Raw genomic sequence first — 16931 nt, forward strand, 5'->3', positions numbered from 1 at the left:
ATAGAATCAATGGTTCAATAATTGAAAGTACACAGATGGCGCTTTTAGTATCACAGTGCAATTTTATAATGTGCGGGGGGGGGTCATGTCCACCCCGTCCGCAGTGAAAGTTGCGCCCCTGAATTTACTATTGTTTCTCAGCCCTGTTTTGTTGGGTGTGAACCCAAAGAATGAGTGTTGTACAGGCTGGTGTTCAGGCCTGGAAGTCCCTGTGTTTCCCTCTGACTGGACTTGTGTTGGGTCTAGATCTAATGTTTTCTCCCATGTCAGCTGCTCGTTCTCTGGTTTGTGCGGTGTCCGGCTGGCCCACTGCTGCAGTTTCGATGGTTCAGGAAGAACTGCAAAACTGCCCGAGGAGACATCCTCAGCCATGTTCAGTGACTTGAGAACAGTAGGAGCACCAGGTGAGGCACTTATGCTTAGTAGGAATGACAGTATCCTTTCCAAGTGCAACTCAGTAGACTGTGGGTGGCATGGTACTGGTACGTGGAGCAGAGTTGTTATCTGTGAATGAAGCTCTGTACGGGGCAGGGCTTGGGGACCTGGAGCATAGTATATGAAAATGCCTGTCCTTCCCACATTGGTAACAGGTGGCTCTGCTAGGACACTGGGACCTGAATGTCACTCTGCCCTGGCTAGATCCCCTCCTTCCCCTCTCAGAAGCTGTTGGGGCTGGGAAGCTGTTGGGGCTGGAGATGGCTACCTTGTAGGGTGCAGGGAGTTGTGTAAGGCTTTTCAGTTCCACCCACATCTGTTTCACCTCTTCCAGCATGAACTCAAACTTGTTTTGGTGGCATACGTGGGTCCTTGATTGTTGTTGGTGGCTCATCTGAGTCAAACCAGGATTATATGCGTCGAGCCCTGAGTTTTGAGTCACTGTCACGGCCAATGGTAGCCTTGAAGTAGGGCTCATGTACCCCCACTATCTGCTGTGCTTGAGCCAGGGTTCCAGGGTCACGGTTCATCACCTCATATGCTACCTCTTTATTTTTAAGTCCCTTAATAAGGAAAGCATCAGTGGCAAGCTGGTCCTGAAGTACCAAGCCAACACCAGGATATGCAAGAGAAACTAGGCGGTTGACCTCCTAGGCAAACTCAGCAGGTAGCCTAGTGGTTAGAGCATTGAGCCAGTAACCGAAAGCTGACAAGGTAAAAATCTGTTGTTCTGCCCCTGAGCAAGACAGTTAACCGACTGTTCCCCGGGCACCGAAGACGTGGATGTCGATTTAGGCAGCCCCCCGCACCTCTCTGATTCAGAGGGGTTGGGTTAAATGCGGAAGACACATTTCAATTCAAGGCATTCAGTTGTACAGCTGACTAGGTATCCCCCTTTCCTCCTCACAGCTGTGGGTGGTTCGCTCTTTCCAAAACCTGGTCTGCAGGTGTGCGACGAGTTGATCGTAGTCTTCCCTAATGTACTCCGAGAGGGAGTACACAAAGCGAATGGTGTTGGCCCTCAGACACTCGTGCAGCCTGACAACTTTCTCCCCCAGTCCCAGTAGTACTTGTGTGTTAGGTCCTCAAATTAATTACGAACGAAGCCAAGTCCTCCTTCCCCTCGAATGTAGCCAGCTTGGCCTTCGGACCATCACCTCATAGAAGTGACCCTCGTTACTCATGGGGGTGCTGTGCATGGGCCTGCAACTCTCCTATGTGTGTCCCTCCTCTACCTGCTGACTGACCACGGGAGAAATGGATATGGGCCTGCAGGTACTGTCCAGGGCATGCCCAACCATGGTGTGTTTGAAGTCCACAGGGGGGTTCTGTATAGGCCTAAGACCGGCTCCCTCTGTCTGACTGAGGGTTTGAGGGAACCTGAGCTGTGGGCATACTGGTCAATGACATGTAGTTCTGCTGAAAAGGGTTGGAGGATGAGGTTTGGTAGAACCCCACTGTGAGAGAGGCCAGCTGCAGCACCATTGTAACTGTGGTTAGGTGAAGCAGACTCATGTGACCTCAGGATGACGTCCATCAATTCAGAACCACCTCTTTTCCATTTGGTCGCACCTGAAGAGGAGATCCAGGAGCCTGTCTAAGTAGCCTGTAATGTTTTTGAAAAGGGAAATGTTTGTTAAATGGGTAAGTAATTTAATTTCCTTTTTATTTACTGTTCTGAGTTATGATGCTATCAATTAGTTGATGTAGTGATCTACTCATTCTACAATGTGTTTTCTGGTGTTTTTGAAGTACTCAATTAGAAATATGCAATATTTGGTTGTGCACTTTTCAGTTAAACTTTATAACATTTGTATTTTGAATTTGTGTGTGCCTGAAATAACTATGGGTGTTTCTCAAAATGTATACTACCGTGCTCCGAGCACGCAAATTGGCTTGGGAGGCTCAGAGTATGAGTCCAAATCAAAGTATGTGAACGGAGCACGGAGGGCACTTCTCAAATGCGTACTCCGTTTGTGCATATTTTGAAGCATGCATCGATGCAAGCTTAAACGGAAAGTATGCAAAGAAATATGACGCAACAATGACGCAAAATGTATTGAAATCAATGGCGGCCGACTGAATGTTGCCTATTCACAATTCATATGTTGCCAAATTTATATATGTTATCTTGATACATTAATAAATACATGCTGTGTTAATTTGGACATTTTTACTTCCCTATATGGCAAGGCCATAAGTCAATAGGGCTAACACGAAAAATTGTTAGCTAGCTACCCACAAAGAATTGATCTCTATCTTGCATTATATTAGTTTTAGGTAATTTTGCCTGTTAAACATTCTGGTTAGCTACATTATTACGATTCACATATAGCTAGCTGATAGTTATAAAGTAAAACGGTTGCTTTGTGTGTATCTTATTTTGTCTCTATTGCCATCGTTTTCCTGGCTGGAAGACGGTTCAGTGAATGGGTAAATCAATAGGCTAACTAGCTAGCTAGCCACAAAGAATTTGTAGCTACCCACAAAAAATGTACATCTACCTTGGATAACATTAGTTTTAATTTTTGCCTGCTTAACTAGCTGGCTAACTAGATTATTACAATTCACATATCTAGATGATAATTATAAAGTAAAACGTTTGCTTTGTGTATATCTTGTTTCATGTATTGTTGCCATTGTCCTGGTTGAAGAAGGTTCAGTGAATGGGGAGGTGCAGCGTGAGGTAATACAGTAGTGCTTTTCAAATGTGATGTTTTAAGCTTTATCCACACTCTCGTCCTCACACAAATGTACTCAAGAGAACGTGGTCGGAGAATGCACTCGGAGCATGAGAGTGTGAAGCACGATAGCATATTCATATTGAGAAACACCCTTGAAAGGCTGGTCATGGCTCACATCAACATCATTATCCCAGAAACCCTAGACACACTCCAATTTGAATACTGCCCCAACAGATCCACAGATGATGCAATCTCTATTGCACTCCACAATGCCCTTTCCCACCTGGACAAAAGGAACTCCTATGTGAGAATGCTATTCATTGACTACAGCTCAGTGTTCAACACCATGATGTCCTCAAAGCTCATCACTAAGCTAAGGACCCTGGGACTAAACACCTCCCTCTGCAACTGGATCCTGGACTTCCTGACGGGCCGCCCCAGGTGGTAAGGGTAGGTAACATCACATCCGCCACCCTGATCCTCAACACGGGGACCCCTCAGGGGTGCGTGCTCAGTCCCCTCCTGTACTCCCTGTTTACCCATGACTGCATGGCCAAGCACGACTCCAACACCATCATTAAGTTTGCCGACGACAAGACAGTGGTAGGCCTGATCAACAACGATGAGACAGCCTATAGGGAGGAGGTCAGAGACCTGGCAGTGTGGTGCCAGGATAACAACCTCTCGCTCAACGTGATCAATACAAAGGAGATGATTGTGGACTACAGGAAAAGTAGGACCGAGCACACCCCCATTCTCATCAACGGGGCTGCAGTGGAGCAGGTTGAGAGCTTCAAGTTCCTTGGTGTCCACATCACCAACGAACTATCATGGTCCAAACACACCAAGACAATCGTGAAGAGGACACAACAACGCCTATTCCCCCTCAGGAGACTGAAAAGATTTGGCATGGGTCCTCCGATCCTCAAAAAGTTCTACAGCTGCACCATTGAGAGCATGACTGGTTGCATCACTGCCTGGTATGGCAACTGCTCGGCCTCCGACCGCAAGGCACTACAGAGGGTAGTGCGTACGGCCCAGTACATCACTGGGGCCAAGCTTCCTGCCATCCAGGATTTCACCCAGCATTTCACCTGTTGTATTCGGCGCATGCAAATACAATTTGAATTGATTTGACTTACAGTATGTTGGGTTTGTCTTCACAGGCTTCACAGCATATCCCCCTTCTTTGCCTTGGGAAGGCAGATTTTTTTGTATCACACCATTCCTGCTGTGGTGGTTGCCTGGGAAGCTGTGCAGACCGAGTAGTTGTTGAATTTTCTAAAATGTCTATCATTACAGCTGATTAGCCCCAATGACACAAGATACATCAACTGTTTTTACATACATTTGTTTACATCCCTGTTAGTGAGCATTTCTCCTTTGCCAAGATAACCCATCCACCTGACAGGTGTGGCATATCAAGAAGCTGATTAAACAGCATGATCATTACACAGGTGCACCTTGTGCTGGGGACAATAAAAGACCATTCTAAAATGTGCAATGCTGGAATATCCACCAGAGCTGTTACCAGAGTATGTAATGTTCATTTCTCTATCGTAAACTGCCTCCAATTTCGCTGTATGTCCAACCGGCCTCACAACCGCAGACCACGTGTAACCACGCCAGCCTAGGACCTCCACATCCGGCTTCTTCACCTGTGGGATCGTCTGAGACCCCACAACTGAAGAATTTCTACACAAACTGTCAGAAACCGTCTCAGGGAAACTCATCTGCATGATCGTCGTCCTCAGGGTCTTGACCTGACTGTAGTTTGGCATCGTAACCGACTTCAGTAGGAAAATGCTCACCTTCGATGGCCACTGGCACGCTGGAGAAGTGTGCTCTTCACGAATGAATCCCGGTTACAACTGTACCGGGCTGGTACGTCCCATTCATCCGCCACCCAGTAGTGGTGCGTGGGTAAAATCACTGAGGAAGCCAAGCCAGTAAAAAAGCCATATTACAACCTATGTTATGATAATTGCATTGTTTTCTCTATAAGCCATTAGTCCATATGTCACTGTAATATACAATAAGGCTGTGACAAAAAAAATGCAACAGTCACACAGTGGCGGAATAAATTCACGTTTGTTTCGTCACAAAACCGGAAAGCAGCATCTGTTCGTGAAGTCCGCAAAGCATATATTGAGTACAAACAGTTATATCACCGTCAGCATGGTCAAGCAAGTTAATGTTTAAGACAGTTTACTAAACAACTACTGATTCAGAGCCACAGAGTTACCGCAAGTCAGCACAAAAACAACAGGAGCACTGCCTCCGTTATTCCAGCTCCATTTCAACTTAAACATCATCAAATCAACAAGGCTATATATGCTTAGTTTAATACACTGAAAACAAACTTAGAGATCCCAAAAACAATAAAGTCCAATCAATGTTGCTAAATATCCTGTGGCTGTCCTTGGTACTGATTTCTGTCCGTCTGTGTGTGTGCGCGAACAAGTAAAACAAAAAATGTTGACTGACCATTCTTGTAGACTAGTTGAACGCCAATGCCATCCTCCTCTCTTTCATGTTAGCAAAACGGTCTATACAGTACACTTGTAGTTTTTGTTGTCATAGGCTACCTAGCTAAAATGCTTGCTAGGCTAACTTCCTTGCATGGGCAACAATGAACCAGCTAAGTTAGCTAGCTAGTTAATGTGAGCCTACTAGTCTACATCTAGGCTACACATTGAACTTCAATCGTCTCAGGCCAGTGGCACAACATATTAATTTATGGTAAGATCAGAATCGCTGCCATAATCATTGGCCTGTACGGAGAATTAAGTCAATATCCCCCACCTCCATCCATGGCTTAGGAAAGGTTTTTTGCAAGCTAGCTACTGCAGGACATCAACACAAGTAGACCAGAAACAGACACGTTTTTCTGAAAATGACGTTTTGCTTAGGAAGTGATTTGATTGATGTGATGCCAAAACCAAACTGGCCTTCATTGGGGAGCATATTGCTGCACCAGGACAACCCACAGTTGAGCCTAGCTGGTCCACTTCCTATGACGACCGTTACGGGGCGCTGATTCCCTCCCTCTGGCACTTGTGAATTGACAGAAAATTATGAAAACACAGAGAGAAAAGATAAATGATTTTAGAAAAAAAAATGTATTGATCAAATATTTGGCGAAGCCTGGCCTCCCTTGGCATCCATGAATGCACGCCACTGCCACCACCATCACCTCATGTTTCAGCATGATAGTGCACAGCCCCATGTTGCAAGGATCGACGTGTACGACAGAGTGTTCCAGTTCCCGCCAATATCCAGCAACTTCGCACAGCCATTGAAGAGGAAAGACAACATTCCATAGGCCACAATCAACAGCCTGATCAACTCTTTGTGAAGGATGTGTCGAGCTGCATGAGGCAAATGGGGGTCACACCAGATACTGATTGGTTTTCTGATCCACGCCACTCCCTTTTATTATAAGGTAACTGTCACCAACAGATGCATATCTGTATCCCCAGTCATGTGAAATCCACAGATTAGGACCTAATAAATTGATTGCAATTGACTGATTTCCTTACATGAACTGTGACTCTGAAATTATTGTTTATGTTTTTATGTTCAGTGTACAAATGCTACACACACACCACAACTCCCTTTGTGGACAAAATTATTTTGTGTCAGCTGTGTGCTGGCAGTTCTCAGACTCAACGTAGGGGGTTTAGGGATGGAAGAACAAAAACCATATAGTGACTATCAGGTGTGTTACAGAAAATATTCCATTCACAAGTCAACAGCTACAGTTATATCCACAGACACCTCAGCCCGAGGTCTCCAGCGACGCTCCTCAGCCCGAGGTCTCCAGCGACGCTCCTCAGCCCGAGGTCTCCAGCGACGCTCCTCAGCCCGAGGTCTCCAGCAATGCACCTCAGCCCAGAGCCTTCAAGGGGGGTGGGCAGGTTGGAATGGGGACTAAAGCCAGAGCCTGAGCCACCTCCGTAGTTGGAGGATTGGGGAGGGGGGGGTGTAGCACGGGAGCCGTGCTACACCCTCCCTTCCCTCCCTTTAAGTTTGGGGTTATTTTTTGTGGGGTTTTTGTTTCGGTGCATCTGGGGTCTGCACCTTTGGGGGGGGGGGGGGGTACTGTCACGTCCTGACCAGTAAAAGGGGTTGTTTGTTATTGTAGTTTGGTCAGGGTGTGGCAGGGGGTGTTTGTTTAGTGTGTTTCGGGGTTTTTGGTTTATGTTCTATGTGGTTTTTCTAGTTTTTCTATGTCTGTTAGTTTTGTCAATGACCTCTAATCAGAAGCAGCTGTTTCTTGTCCTCTCTGATTGGAGGCCATATTTAGTTGTGTGTGTTTTCACTTGTGTTTGTGGGTGGTTGTTTCCCTGTATAGTCTGAGCACCTTACGGGACTGTTTTCCGTCGTTTGTTTTGTGTAAGTGTTTTGTTGTTTTTTCCTTCAAATAAAAGAAGATGATAAATATAGCCGCTGCAGTTTGGTCCACTCCTTACGACGAACGTTACACTAAGGCTTCAATAGAATCATACAAGCAGTGGCGATTTTAGCATGTAAATCTATCTTATTGGGGAAAAAAATAAATACAAATGTTTAGCAGCATGCCAGCCAAGACACTACGGCAACAAGCGGTGCCCACAAACTGTTAGGGCCTACACAAAGCTGTCCCAACAGCAGAGGTTTATTTTCAGCACCATGGAGTGAATCCTTACCACCGCTACACCTGGCTATCAGCGGAGCCTTGTCTGTCAGCGAAACAACGAATTCAGCCTCGTTTACTGCCTTTTTAAAAAACATAGCTGATATGGCTGACTTGCTTAAACAAATGCAGTTTCTACTGACAATTGAGATGTACAAACTATGGCAAAAGGAAACAATGAGTGGATAATAGGCATTCCGTAATTTCGATTAAGACATTAATGAGTGAGCAACAACGGACGTGGTCAATATAACTGTGTTCAGTACTTTTGAAATGTACAGCGACAGAATGCAGAACATGGACTGCTCTTACAGTATTTTCCCTGTACACCACGTCAGAACCATAGGATAAATAAAGGGGGCGTATAAGCAGACAATGAAACCTATTACAATATTGGATGATGATATTTCTCAAAAACAGGTTATAGGCTACATGTGCAGCACCACCAAGTCAGAATAGTAACGTTAGGTGAAATCAAGAGGTGAAAATAAATTATTAGGTTGAGGCACATGGGCTACTAACAGCTTACTACACACCATACACTTAGTATTACTTTCTTAGCTACAGTATACATATCTCCCTGGCATATTACATCATTTATGCAGCAGCATACAATACATTTTTGGACTCACCTTGGCTTGTCTGGCATTCTCTGGATTTATGGTGGGAACTCGGAAAAATATATTGTTTAATTTGTGATTTCCAACTTCCAATGGCCGATCAATCAATAAATCACATTTATTTATAAAGCCCTTTTTACATCAGCCGATGTCACAAAGTGCTGTACAGAAACCCAGCCTAAAACCCCAAACAGCAATCAATGCAGATGTAGAAGCATGGTGGCTAGGAAAAACTCCCTAGATAGGCCAGAACCTAGGAAGAAACCTAGAGAGGAACCAGGCTCTGAGGGGTGGCCAGTCCTCTTCTGGCTGTGCCGGGTGGAGATTATAAAAGAACATGGCCAAGATGTTCAAATGTTCATAGATGACCAGCATGGTCAAATAATAATAATCACAGTGGTTGTAGAGGGTGCAACAGGTCAGCACCTCAGGAGTAAATGTCAGTTGGCTTTTCATTGCCGATCATTCAGAGTTAGAGACAGCAGGTGTGGTAGAAAGAGAGTCCAAAACAGCAGGTCTGGGACAGGTAGCATGTCCAGTGAACAGGTCAGGGTTCCATAGCCGCAGGCAGAACAGTTGAAACTGAAGCAGTAGCATGACCAGGTGGACTGGGGACAGCAAGGGGTAATCAGGCCAGGTAGTCCTGAGGCATGGTCCTAAGGCTCAGGTCCTCTGAGAGAAGAGAGAAAGAAAGAGAGGGAGAGGGAGAAAGAGAAAGAGAGAAAAGGGAGAGAGAATTAGAGGGAGCATACTTAAATTCACACAGGACACCGGATGAGACAGGAGAAATACTCCAGATATAACAGATTGACCCTATCCCCCCGACACATAAACTACTGCAGCATAAATACTGGAGGCTGAGACAGGAGGGGTTGGGAGAACCTGTGGCCCTGTCTGACGATACCCCCGGACAGGCCCAAACAGGCAGGATATAACCCCACCCACTTTGCCAAAGCACAGACCCCACACCACTAGAGTGATATCTTCAACCACCAACCTACTACCCTGAGACAAGGCCGAGTATAGCCCATGAAGATCTCCCCCACGGCACGAACCCGAGGGGGGTGCCAACCTGGACAGGAAGATCCCGTCAGTGACTCAACCCACTCAAGTGAATCACCCCTCATAGGGACGGCATGGAAGAGCACCAGTAAGCCAGTGACTCAGCCCCCGTAATAGGGTTTGAGGCAGGGAATGCCAGTGGAGAGGGGAACGGCCAGGCAGAGACAGCAAGGGCGGTTCGTCGCTCCAGTGCCTTTTCGTTCACATTCACACCCCCGGGCCAGACTACACTCAATCGTAGGACCTACTGAATAGATGAGTCTTCAATAAAGACTTAAAGGTCGAGACCGGGTCTGCATCTCTCACATGAACAGGCAGACCATTCCATAAAAATGGAGCTCTAAAGGAGAAAGCCCTGCCTCCAGCTGTTTGCTTAGAAATTCTAGGAACAATAAGGAGGCCTGCGTCCTGTGACTGTAGCATACGTGTAGGCATGTAGGTAGGAGCAAGCCCGTGTAATGCTTTGTAGGTTAGCAGTTAAACCTTGAAATCAGCCCTAGTCTTAACAGGAAGCCAGTGTAGAGAGGCTAGCACTGGAGTAATATGATCACATTTTTTGGTTCTAGTCAAGATTCTAGCAGCCGTGTTTAGCACTAACTGAAGTTTATTTAGTGCTTTATCCAGGTAGCCGGAAAGTAGAGCATTGCAGTAGTCTAAATAATCTAACTAATCTAAGTGACAAAAGCATGGATTCATTTTTCTGCATCATTTTTGGACAGAAAGTTTCAGAGTTTTGCAATGTTACGAAGATGGAAAAAAGCTGTCCTTGAAATATTCTTGATATGTTCGTGAAAAGAGAGATCAGGGTCCAAAGTAACACAGAGGTCCTTCACAGTTTTATTTGAGATGACTGAACCATCAAGATTAATTGTCAGATCCAACAGAAGATCTCTGTTTCTTGGGACCTAGAACTAGCACCTCTGTTTTGTCAGGTTTTAGAAGTAAAACATTTGCCGCCATCCACTTCCTTATGTCTGAAACACAGGCTTCCAGGGAGGGCAATTTTGGGGCTTCACCATGTTTCATCGAAATGTACAGCTGTGTAATGTCCGCATAGCAGTGAAAGTTAACATTATGTTTCCGAATGACATCACCAAGAGGTAAAATATATAGTGAAAACAAGTGGTTCGAAAACGGAACCTTGAGGAACATCGAAATTTACAGTTGATTTGTCAGTTGATTTCCACAGAGACAAACTGATATCTTTCCGACAGATAAGATCTAAACCAGGCCAGAACTTGTCCGTGTAGACCAATTTGGGTTTCCAATCTCTCCAAAAGAATGTAGTGATCGATGGTATCAAAAGCAGCACTTAGGTCTAGGAGCACGAGGACAGATGCAGAGCCTTTGTCTGACGCCATTAAAAGGTAATTTACCACCTTCACGAGTGCAGTCTCAGTGCTATGATGGGGTCTAAAACCAGACTGAAGCTTTTCGTATACATTGTTTGTCTTCAGGAAGGCAGTGAGTTGCTGCGCAACAGTTTTTTGTTTTTAAATTAAGAGGAATGGTTTAGTTTAGTTGGAATAGGGTCCAGTATGCAGCTTGAAGGTTTAGAGGCTAAGCCTATTTTCATCAATGTGTCAAGAGATATAGTATTAAAGAACTTGAGTGTTTCCCTTGATCCTTGGTCCTGGCAGTGTTGTGCAGACTCAGGACAACTGAGCTTTGGAGAAATACGCAGATTTAAAGAGGAGTCCGTAATTTGCTTTCTAATAATCATTATCTTTTTGTCAAAGAAGTTCATGAATTTATCATTGCTGAAGTGAAAGCCATCCTGTCTTGGGGAATGCTGCTTTTTAGTTAGCTTTGCAACAGTATCAAAAATACATTTTGGATTGTTCTTATTCTCCTCAATTAAGTTAGAAAAATAGGATGATCGAGCAGCAGTGAGGGCTCTTCGATACTGCACGGTACAATCTTTCCAAGCTAGTCGGAAGACTTCCAGTTTGGTGTAGCGCCATTTCCATTCCAATTTTCTGGAAGCTTGCTTCAGGGCTCGGGTATTTTCTGTATACCAGGGAGCTAGTTTCTTATGACAAATGTTTTTTGTTTTTAGGGGTGTGACTGCATCTAGGGTATTACGCAAGGTTAAATTTAGTTCCTCAAGTAGGTGGTTAACTGATTTTTGTACTCTGACGTTCATGGGTAGGTGCAGGGAGTCTGGAAGGGCATCTAGGAATCTTTGGGTTGTCCGGGAATTTATAGCAAGGCTTTTGATGATCGTTGGTTGGGGTGTGAGCAAATTATTTGTTTGCGAAACATAATTAAATGATGGTCCGATAGTCCAGGATTATGAGGAAAACATTAAGATCCACAATATTTATTCCACGGGACAAAACTAAGTCCAGAGTATGACTGTGGTAGTGAGTAGGTCCAGAGACATGTTGGACAAAACCCACTGAATCGATGATGGCTCCAAATGCCTTTTGGAGTGGGTCTGTGGACTTTTCCATGTGTATATTAAAGTCACCAAAAATGTGAATATTATCTGCCATGACTACACTGTCCGATAGGAATTCAGGGAACTCAGTGAGGAATGCTGTACACCTCCCAGGAGGCCTGTAAACAGTAGCTATAAAAAGGGATTGAGTAGGCTGCATAGATTTCATGACCAGAAGCGCAAAAGACAAAAAAGCAGTTTTTTTTTTTTGTAAATTGAAATTTGCTTTCGTAAATGTTAGCAACACCTCTGCCTTCGCGGGATGCGTGGGGGATATGGTCACTAGTGTAACCAGGAGGAGAGGCCTCATTTAACAAAGTAAATTCATCAGGCTTAAGCCATGTTTCAGTCAGGCCAATCACATCAAGATTATGATCAGTGATTAGTTCATTGACTATAACTGCTTTGGAAGTGAGGGATCAACATTAAGTATCCCTATTTTGAGATGTGACATAGCACAATCTCTTTCAATAATGGCAGGAATGGAGGAGGTCTTTATTCCAGTGAGATTGCTAAGGCGAACACCACCATGTTTAGTTTTGCCCGACCTAGATCGAAGCACAGAAACGGTCTCAATTGGGATAGCTGAGCTGACTACACTGACTGTGCTAGTGGCAGACTCCACTAAGCTGGCAGGGTGGCTAACAGCCTGTTGCCTGGCCTGCACCCTATCTCATTGTGGAGCTAGAGGAGTTAGAGGCCTGTCTATGTTCATGAGCACCAAGACGTTTTATCTATAATTTCTCTTCATTATTTCTCGTCATATGACAAGGATTAAAAAGGATTTGCCAGTAGATTGTCGACTTGATTCATGATGATGACTGCTAGCTAAGACTTTGAAAGTCAAAACGGGAAAGGGAAAAGGGGATACCTAGTGTGGCGGAAGAATCAGAATTAGTTAGGTAACATAGATAATTAAGATGTCTTATATGATATGCTTGTTATTAGAATGTATCCCCTCGGACTCTGGTGTTGGCAGTTGAACTTCCTCCCTCAGCTGGGGATTAGTCACCTGGGGCCCAGAGAGGGGAGAAGTCAGGCTTGTCTTTCACACATCTCTGGTGCTAGGCAGAATATCAGAAAGAGAAGAGGACAGGAGGGAACATTGTCTTCATATGTGAATGTGTCTTTACCCATTCTAAACCATGTGAAGGGATGGCGTGATTGATGGGGAACCATGTACTTGTCTCCACAATGTCTGTGAGCCAGTCACTCCCTCCTCGGGGGAGATAAGGTCTGAGAAAAGATATGTGGGGTAGTGTCTGGAACCATTGTATGTCATCTTTGATGTTGCACCTATCCTGGGGGAGTGTATGACCTAGAAGCTCACTCCCCTCAGTGAGCTTGTCCGGGAGTGTGGTCATGAAGGGGTTTTACTTGAGATGGGAGTACCTAGAGTTGACAATTGATTTATGCCATAGAATGAACTGGTGTTGCTCTGAAGTACCAGGAAAGACATCGGAGCCTCATCTTACCTGCCAGACTAAACCATAAGAACAGTCTTCATAGCAAATGCTATCTGGCGGTATACTGCTTTCTCATATATCAAGTTTCCCCCTTGTGACCCATTCCATACATCTGTTGTTTGTGAAGAAGACTAAAAGGCCAGTTGAGAACCAGTTGTCATTTACAACTGCGAACTGGCCAAGATAAAGCAAAGCAGTGCGACAGAAACAACAACACAGAGTTACACATGGAATAAACAAACGTAGAGTCAATAACACAATAGAAAAAAAAGTCTATATACAGTGTGTGTAAATGGCGTGAGGAGGTAGGCAATAAATAGGCCATAGTAGCAAGTAATTACAATTTAGCAAATTAACACTGGAGTGACAAATGAGCAGATGGTGATGTGCAAGTAGAAATGCTGCTGTGCAAGAGCAGAAAAGTAAATAAAAACAATATATGGATGAGGTAGGTAGATTGGGTGGGCCATTTACAGATGGGCTAATTACTCTATGCTTTCCTTATTAATACGTTTTGAATAAAGTAATATCCTGAATGGTGATTGACCTTGTCTCTCCTCATTGTTGATTCGAATTTCCACCACGCTAGTCAGTTGTACAACTGACTGCCTTCAATTGAAATGTATCTTCCGCATTTAACCCAACCCCTCTGAATCAGAGAGGTGCGGGGGGCTGCCTAAATCAACATCCTCATCTTCGGCGCCCAGGTAACAGTGGGTTAACTGCCTTGCTCAGGGGCAGAACAGATTTTTTACCTTGTCAGCTCGGGGATTTGATCCAGCAACCTTTCGGTTACTGGCTCAATGCCCTAACCACTAGATGTTGACATGATCAGTCCAATCAAAGCTACTGTACATATAACATGATTTGACGTCATTTTATCTGTGGCCAATGACTTTGAGCCTTCATGGAAGGGCACTTGTAATATAACTCTATGGCAGGACCCAAAGGGCTGAAATTTTGGATGTCTGCCCTTACTAAGGACATAAACTTCGCGATGACGTAGTGTCCTCATGAGTGACAGAACACTCAGCCAATTACGGCGCAATGCTTTTATTTTTTGCTGGCAAAACATGCAAAGCAGGCAAGCCCCCCCCAAAATTATATATATTATTTTGTTTTTGCAAATAAAATTGGGGCTCTGCCCTGAATGACGGGTCGCCACTGCATACAAGCAATGTCAATGATCACAAGTCAGTCAAAGTGGCTAATAGGTTAGCGCACATTTGTCAAACAAAAGGCCCGCGTGCTGAATAGGGCACACAAGCGAGTATAAATGAGCTAACAGTTGAGTCATCTACTTTATGAAATTACAGCCTGATGCGCTCACATTGGTGAATTTACATTTACATTTAAGTCATTTAGCAGACGCTCTTATCCAGAGCGACTTACAAATTGGTGCATTCACCTTATGATATCCAGTGGAACAACCACTTTACAATAGTGCATCTAAATCTTTTAAGGGGGGGGGTTAGAAGGATTACTTTATCCTATCCCAGGTATTCCTTAAAGAGGTGGGGTTTCAGGTGTCTACGGAAGGTGGTGATTGACTCCGCTGTCCTGGCGTCGTGAGGGAGTTTGTTCCACCATTGGGGTGCCAGAGCAGCGAACAGTTTTGACTGAATTCAACAACAATACATTTTTACAGCACCATGCAACAATGCTGCATTCAACTGCACTGTTGATCCATGCAGTGCACATAAATGTTACAACAACCTATAGCTACGTTTTTGTTATTTGGAGTTATTCAATATTATTTATCTTCTTTTGTTTAAATATGTTAAAAGGCTATATACAGCCTCCTGTGTACATAAGTGGACATTATAAAGGGCCATAGTTTTTCTTATAACACAATGGCCAGTTTGGGTCATAGTTTCATGTTTTTTTATAACAAATATATTGCTATATAATTTACCCAAATGCCTTACTATATGTCATTCCCAAACATTCTATGAATGTATCAAAACGTGAAAATTAACATATGTAAGTGCTCGCTTGTCAGAAGAAAAAAAAAAGTGTAATATTCTTCCTGGGGGAGCATATGAACAGATTTTAATACGTTTTCATGTTGCTTAAAGGCTGTCAGTTCCATTTTAAATGAACACTATGGTATCCAGTTACAACACAGTGTACTTTTCCGGGCATGCTGGTAAGTAGCTTGCTAGCTAAAAGTCACAACACAGATGAAGAGGTTAGTTACCAGCAGAGGTGGGACCAAGTCATTGTTTTGCACGTCACAAGTAAGTCTCAAGTCTTAGCACTCAAATCCCAAGTCAAGTCCCAAGTCAAGACAGGCAAGTCCGAGTCAAGTCTCAAGTCCTAAACTTTGAGTTTCGAGTCCTAAACAAGTCATAATGTGCTCTTCACCAAATGTAATACCATTTCCTATTTTTAACAAGAGTAATAGTTAGTATATTACATTTACGTAAATCATGAATGCTTTAAAAAATATATAGATTTATTACTTTCCAAATAAACATATTTCCATGGAAATACATTGGTTGTCACGTCCTGACCAGTGAAAGAGGTCATTTGCCATAGTAGAGTGGTCAGGGCGTGGCAGGGGGAGTTTGTTTTGTAGGTATTTTGGGTTCTGTTTCTATGTGGGTTTGTTCTAGTTATCATTTTCTATGTGTTGGTTTCCATGTTCGGCCGGGTATGGTTTCCAATCAGAGGCAGGTGTCTTTCGTTGTCTCTGATTGGAAGCCATACTTAGGCAACCTGTTTTTCCTTTGGGGTTGTGGGTAGTTGTTTTCCGTTATAGTCTTTGTACCTGACGGGACTGTTTTGGTTGTTTTTGTTATTTTGTCAAGTGTCATCATTAAAACATTGAAAATGTGCACTCTCCACGCTGCGTCTTGGTCTCCCCCATAGCGATCGACTATCGAGGATTGCAATCGGGCGATGTAGGCTTGTACACAATCGCCCAACACACACACACACACACACACACTCTCTCTCTCTGTGTGGTTACAGTAGGCTAACGTATGTCAATGGTTTCAGGAACAGCAGTAACATCAGGCAGGATTTAGGCTACCAACAGCCTAGCCAGTTGTAGCTCAATATTGGGTGCAATGATCACGTTCCCGCACTGATTGACTGTGTGGAGGTTCATTGATTTAACGTTACGTTAGCCTACATGCTACACAAGCAAAGTTATATATAGCTGTCGGCTATATTAGCCACAACTTACCGTTCTTTGTGCAGCTTCAAATGTCGAACAAAGTTGGAAGTTGTTGCTCCTCCGTCTGTAATTTTCTTCCCGCATGTTTTGCAAGTTGCAATCCGTTTTTTGTTGACTACAGCGTAGTCTATATATCCGAAATAATAATTTTGGGTATCATCTTTCCAAAGGCTCTGACTGAATTCACCCACCGACGTTCCTCTGCACTGCCACACGCAACCTTTTCTCAGCTGCCACAATTTGATTGACTGCTGTCCAATTCAAACTGTAATCTGAACTTCTTAAAGAGAGTTGATGCGCTGCACACTTTTTTAATAGCATCATTTTTAACATTTGGGCTTGGGGAGGGTATCAAGTCA

This window comes from Salmo trutta, chromosome 28 (genome assembly GCF_901001165.1).
Source record: "Salmo trutta chromosome 28, fSalTru1.1, whole genome shotgun sequence".
Classification (NCBI taxonomy): Eukaryota; Metazoa; Chordata; class Actinopteri; order Salmoniformes; family Salmonidae; genus Salmo; species Salmo trutta.